Source organism: Salvelinus fontinalis, chromosome 14 (assembly GCF_029448725.1).
Source record: "Salvelinus fontinalis isolate EN_2023a chromosome 14, ASM2944872v1, whole genome shotgun sequence".
Lineage (NCBI taxonomy): Eukaryota > Metazoa > Chordata > Actinopteri > Salmoniformes > Salmonidae > Salvelinus > Salvelinus fontinalis.
Window position 1 is genome coordinate 51,073,462 of NC_074678.1, and position 7,232 is coordinate 51,080,693.

General features: G+C 38.6%; 1 non-coding gene across 1 annotated transcript; it reads right to left on the reverse strand.

Moving 5' to 3' along the window:
* Positions 1 to 5,243: 5,243 nt before the first annotated feature.
* On the reverse strand, positions 5,244 to 5,319 carry trnaa-ugc (transfer RNA alanine (anticodon UGC)). The gene has a single exon. It is a non-coding gene; the product is annotated as a tRNA-Ala (tRNA).
* Positions 5,320 to 7,232: the final 1,913 nt, after the last annotated feature.

Genomic DNA, 7,232 nt, shown 5'->3' on the forward strand with positions numbered 1-7,232 from the left:
TAGAAAGTATAGGGGTAAACTGAATTCTAGCTCCCAGGATGCAATACCTATGGCTTCCACAGGGTGTCAGCAGTCTATGTTCAATGTTTCAGGTTTGTAACTTCCAAAACGAATAAGAAATATGAGTTTCAGTACAAGGACACAGTGTTGTAAATTCGTGTTTGGGTGCACGATGAAGACAAGATGTGCCTGCTAAAATCGGTTTCCTATTGAACACACTTCTTTCCGTAAGAAATATTATAGTTTGATTACATTTTAGGATATCTGAGGAGTCAATAGAAACGTATTTTGACTTGTTGAAACAAAGTTTAGTGGTAGATTTTCGGATTCCTTTCTCTGCATGTTGAACGAGTGGATTACTCATATCGATGGCGCCAACTAAACCGACTTTTTGGGATATAAAGAAGGATTTTATCTAACAAATCGACAGTACATGTTATAGCTGGGACCCTTTGGATGACAAATCAGAGGAAGATTTTCAAAAAGTATATGAATATTTAATCGCTATTTGTGAATTTATGAAGCCTGTGCCAGTGGAAAAATATTTTGATGTGGGGCGCCGTCCTCAAACAATCGTGTGGCATGCTTTCTCTGTAATGGCTACTGTAAATCGGACAGTGCAGTTAGATTAACAAGAATGTAAGCTTTCAACCGATATAAGACACTTGTATGTACCTAAATGTTTAATATTCATAATTTTTATGATTATTTATTTGAATTGCGCGTCCTCCAGTTTCCCCAGAAGTTGTCCCGCTAGCAGAATGCCTAGCCCTATTAAGAGTAAAGATGGTGATTTGGCACCTTTGATCCTCACCAAGGAGAGAGAGTCATGACAACTAATAGACACCTGTTTCTTAATGAGGAAGTCTTCAGTCTAGAGTCAAGACCATAATTAGTTGATTCATTTGAATCAATTGTGTTGATGCTTGGCTTGATAAAAATCTTGTTTACAGTTTCAACTAACTGTAGAGGCTGGTGGGAGGAGCTATAAGAGGACGGGCTCATTGCTCAGTTATCACTTGGCTAATGTAAATTCTGTAGTTGCTCATTTAAACATAAGGTTAACATCCCCATAGTGTTCACTTTTCTCTCATGTAAATGTTGTAGATACATAAAAAGATTAAATAAACAGATCTGGGAAATATTTAGTCTTTGCTCTTGTCTTCATTAGAATTCTGATTTCAAGGTTAATATTTTGCCGCCCCTGGCATAATGTTTTCATTGTGAAATAGATAAGAAAGTTGTATTGGATTAATTTTTATCTGTTAAGACATTGAATACATATTGCTTAGTATATTTTGTACATTTAGTATGTTGAATTTTCTCTGTGAGAAGCAAGTTCATTTCAAGTTATATGTGATTTGGTTTAATTAGAAGACATTTCAATGTTGCTATACACAAAGTAAGCAAAAACCTTATCTAATTTGCATATTCATAATGAGTTTGCAGCAAATTTGTAGCAAACAGTAGAATGTTCGCCGCAAGTTTCCCAGAGATCACAAGTCGCCGCTAAGTTGCTGCAACAGTTTGCTACATAACTAATTTGCATGTGAAAATATATGCTTGCCCCAAATTTACTCAAGATTTACCACAAATCTTTGCCAGAAGCCTACTTTTTCTGTAAGGGCGGGTGCTTTCACTGATCTTGGGCTAGGCAACACCCTGAACATTGAAAGATTAAATAAATTCTATCAGTGATTCATTTTTGAATTAAAAATATAGAGGGATAATGTTCTTATTGGCAAGCTGAGAGACAGAAAGACCGCACTAGACGCAGACATACTGGCGATAGCTCTGATTCAGAGGGGTTGAGTTAAATGCGGAAGACATATTTCAGGTGAAGGCATTCAGTTGTACAACTGACTAGGTATCCCCTTTCCCTTGCCCTCGCTGCATTGAGCTCTGTCAGCAAATGGATCGTTCCATGAAATGAGTCCCTTTTGGGTAGTGTAAATTGATTTGGGGAAAAAATGTTTTATTTCACCTAATTTAAAAATTCTGTCACGAAGAGCATGTTTTCCCATCTCAAGAGGTTAAATAAAAAAAATAGATACTAAGTGCATTTAAAGGATTGCTTCACAATTTTGAACCGAATCTGTATTTTTGATGTAAATGGCATGTTACAGAAGGGTCCAGACACTTTTTTAGCGATTTCACCTGGTTTTGAGAAACTTACCCCAACCGCAATAGACTTCTTCATTGTGCATTCTGCAGTATGTGGGCTTTGGAAAAAGGCTCCAAAAACATCACAATATGTAATTGTAGAAACATTCATAATCATACACTACATGACCAAAAGTATGTGGACACCTGCTCGTCAAACATTTAATTCCAAAATAATGGTCATTAACCTCTCTGGTAGCGTCCCACCTCGACAACAGCCAGTGAAATTGCAGGGCGCCAAATTCAAAACAACAGAAATCCCACAATTAAAATTCCTCATACATACAAGTATTATACACCATTTTAAAGATAAACTTCTTGTAAATCCAACCACGGTGTCCGATTTCAAAAAGGCTTTACGGCGAAAGCACACCATACGATTATGTTAGGTCAGCGCCTAGTCACAGAAAACCATACAGCCATTTTCCAGCCAAGGAGAGGTCTCACAATAGTCAGAAACAGCGATTAAATTAATCACTAACCTTTGATGATCTTCATCAGATGGCACTCATTGGACTTCATGTTACACAATACATGTATGTTTTGTTCGATAAAGTTCATATTTATATCCAAAAATCTCTGTTTACATTGGCGCGTTATGTTCAGAAATGCATTGTCTCAAACAAACATCCGGTGAAAGTGCAGAGAGCCACATTACATTACAGAAATACTCATCATAAACATTGATCTAAGATACAAGTGTTTAATATACATTTAAAGATAAACTTCTCCTTAATGCAACCGCTGTGTCAGATTTCAAACAGGCTTTACGGCGAAAGCACAAGACGCGATTATGTTAGGTCTGCGCCTAGCCACAAAAACCATACAGCCATTTTCCAGCCAAGGAGAGGGCTCACAAAAGTCAGAAATAGCATTGAAATGAATCACTTACCTTTGATGATCTTCATCTGGTGGCACTCGAGGTCTCTATGTTAGACAATAAATGTTTGTTTTGTTCGATAATGTCCCTCTTTATGTCCAAAAACCTCAGTTTTGTTGGTGCGTTTGGTTCAGAAATCCAAAGGCACAATGCGCGCTCTCAACATCAAGACGAAAAGTCAAAAAAGTACATTGAAAGTTAGTAGAAACATGTCAAACGATGTTTAAAATCAACCCTCAGGTTGTTTTTAACATAAATAATCAATAACATTTCAACCAGACAAAATCTTCGTCAATAGAAAAGGAGAAATAAGAAATGCGCGCTCCCGATCATGCGCAGGACTCATGGCTGAAAATTTCCACTGGCCTCTCATTGAAAGTGCTGTATCGCCCTCATTTTTTAGAGTAAAAGCCTGAAACAATGCCTAAAGACTGGCCACATGTAGAGGAAGCCATAGATATCGTGAACTGGGTCCTAAATCTTTGTATGGTGGATAGACTTTCAATGGAAAAACAGCCTTTCAAAATAATAGTACTTCCTGGTTGGATTTTCCTCAGGTTTTCACCTGCCATATCAGTTCTGTTATACTCACAGACATTATTGTAACAGTTTTGGAAACTAGAGTGTTGTCTATCCAAATCTACTGATTATATTCATATCCTAGCTTCTGGGCCTAAGTAGCAGGCAGTTTAATTTGGGCACGCTTTTCATCCAAAATTCTGAATGCTGCCCCCTACCCTAGTGAAGTTGGTCCCCCTCTGCTGCTATAACAGCCTCCACTCTTCTGGGAAGGCTTTCCACTAGATGTTAGAACATTGCTGTGGGGACATGCTTCTATTCAGCCACCAGAGAATTAGTGAAGTCGTGAACTGATTTTGGGCAATTAGGTCTGGCTCGCAGTCGGCATTCCAATTCATCCCAAAGGTGTTGGATGGGGTTGAGGTAAGGGCTCTGTGCAAGCCAGTCAAGTTCTTCCACACCAATCTCGACAAATCATTTCTGTATGGACCTCCTTTGGCATTGTGCATGGTGAGCTTAGGCTTGTGTGTGGCTGGAAATGGAAACCCATTTCATGAAGCCCTCGACAAACAGTTCTTGTGCTGACCTTGCTTCCAGAGGCAGTTTGGAACTCGGTAGTGAGTGTTGCAACCGAGGACAGACGATTTTTACACGCTACGCGCTTCAGCACTCGGGGGTCCCGTTCTGTGAGCTTGTGTGGCCTACCACTTCGTGGCTGAGCCGTTGTTGCTCCTAGACATTTCCACTTCACAATAACAGCACTTACAGTTGACCGGGGCAGCTCTAGCAGGGCAGAAAGTTGAGGAACTGACTTGTTGGAAAGGTGGCATCCTGTGAAAGTCACTGAGCTCTTCAGCAAGGCCATTCTACTACCACTGTTTGTCTATGCCGATTGGATGGCTGTGTGATGCATTTTATATACTTGTCAGCGACCTTTATTATTTATCCACCAATTTTAAGGGGTGTCCACTCAAAAATATCTACATATTAGCCTTAAACATGATTGTTAACAAGTGAGCATGTAGGCTACAAGATATGGACTCCCTCCCAGAACCAGTACACCCTTTTCCCCAAAAAGTGAAATAAAATAAGTATGATTGATTTGTCAATATAGTCTAACACATTAGTCTATCTGTAAGTCACTCTGGATAAGAGATGTAAAATGCATTCAGTAATCTATTCACACCCCGCCTTGAATTTCTCCACATTTTGTTGTGTTTCAGCCTGAATTTAAAATGGATTGAAATTAGACGTATTTGTCACTGGCCTACACACATTACCCCATAATGTCAAAGTAAATTTTTTTTTTTTACAAATAATAAAAAATGGAAAGCTGAAATGAGTCAATATGTATTCAACCCCTTTGTTATGGCAAGCCTAAATAAATTGAGGAGTACACACTTGCTTACCAAGTCACAAAATAAGTTGCATGGACTCTGTGTGCAATAATTGTGTTTAACATGATTTTTGAATGATTACCTCATCTCTGAACCACACACATACAGATAATTGTCCCTCAGTTGAATAGTGAATTTCAAACACAGATTAAACTGCAAAGACCAGGGAGGTTTTTGCAAAGAAGGCCACCTATTTGTTACATTTACATTTACATTTACGCCATTTAGCAGACGCTCTTATCCAGAGCGACTTACAAGTACATACATTCATATTTTTTTTGTACTGGCCCCCCGTGGGAATCGAACCCACAACCCTGGCGTTGCAAGCGCCATGCTCTACCAACTGAGCCACACGGGGCCCGTGTGTTAGATAGGTAAACATTTTTAAAAAGACAATGAATATCCCTTTGAGCATGATAAGGTTATTATTTAGACTTTGGATTGTGTATCAATACACCAAGTCACTACAAAGATACAGGCTTCCTTCCTAACTCAGTTGCCACAGAGGAAGGAAACTGCTCAGGGATTTCACCATGAGGCCAATGGTGACATTAAAACAGATACAGAATTTAATGGTTGTGATAGGAGAAAACTGAGGATGGATCAACAACATTGTAGTTACTCCAAAATACTAACCTAATTGACAGAGTGAAAAGAAGGAATCCTGTACAGAATAAAAATATTCCAAAACATGCATCCTGTTTGCAACAAGGCACTAAATTAATAGTTTAAAAAATATTCACTTTTTGTCCTGAATACAATGTGTTATGTTTAGGAAAAATTAATTAAACTTATTACTGAGTACCACTCTCCATATTTTCAAGCATAGTGGGTATGTTATGGGTATGCTTGTAATCGTTGAGGACTGGGGAGTTTTTCTGGATAAAAAATAAATGGAATGGAGCTAAGCACAGGCAAAATCCTAGAGGATAACCTGGTTCAGTCTGCTTTTCACCAGACACTGGGAGAGGAATTCACCTTTCAGCAGACCAAATCTACAATGGGGTTGCTTACCAAGTAGACAGTGAATGTTCCTAAGTGGCTGAGTTACTGTTTTGACTTAAACCTACCTGAAAATGGTTGTCTAGCAATAATCAGCAACCAATTTAACAGAGCTTGAAGAATTTAGAAAATAATAAATGTACAAATGTTGCACAATCCAGGTGTGGAAAGCTCTAAGAGACTTACTTTGAAAACTTACATCTGTAATAGCTGCCAAAAGGTGATTCTAACATGTATTGTCTCGGGGGTTGAAAACTTTAAATCAAGATATATTGCTATTTTATTTTTCATGAATTTCTTACAAAATGTTAGAATTTTTCTTCCACTTTGAAATGAAAAAGTGTTTTGTGTAGATTGTTGACAAAAAATACAATTAAATCAATTTTAATCTCACTTTGTAACACAACAATGCTTTCTGAAGGCACTGTTTACAGTATATATTTTTTAAGAACCTGTAAGCTACATTTTTATATTTGAACTACAGTATATGAACTTGTATTTGCAGTGAGCCGAAATTACTTTTATTTTTCTCTACAGTAGCTCTTCTTTTTGTCCAGCAAAAACAGAAATCCGTTGAGGTGAAGTGCAGACAGACTCATCTTTCTCACCCTTAATTAAACCTCTGTAGCGAGGGCCATTGTTTAACTCCAACAATTGTCATTGAATTAAAAGTGTTGCTGTCTTTTGTTCTGGCGATGTGTGCTGCTGTCAGGGGTCCTGTCGTTAATGTGCCATCACCACACATCATATCCGCATTAGACACCGCCATTATTATTTCCTCTGTCTGTTTGTGTGTGTGAGTGTCTCTTTTTCTCTCTCTCTGTCCTACATATCCCTCAGCAGGAGAGGAAGAGTGGAAGAGCAATATGGTGTGAGACAGTGATGTCATCCAACATCTGAGAGACCTGGGGCTCTGTGATACACACACACACACACACACACACACACACACACACACACACACACACACACACACACACACACACACACACACACACACACACACACACACACACACACACACACACACACACACACACACATTGTATACACATACAGGACAAACAATAATAGGAATATATTATTTAATATTGTATCGCATTACTACAGTTGGATTCCTACCTTTTTCTATGAATGAGCAGTCTTTTTCCTTTTTTGATTTGGGTGTGGCACTATACAGCATAGTGACGAACATGTCCTGGAGTCTACAATGCTTCTGTGAATGGGTGTTGGCCAGGCAGATAGTGAGACAGACAGGAAAGGATCATCCA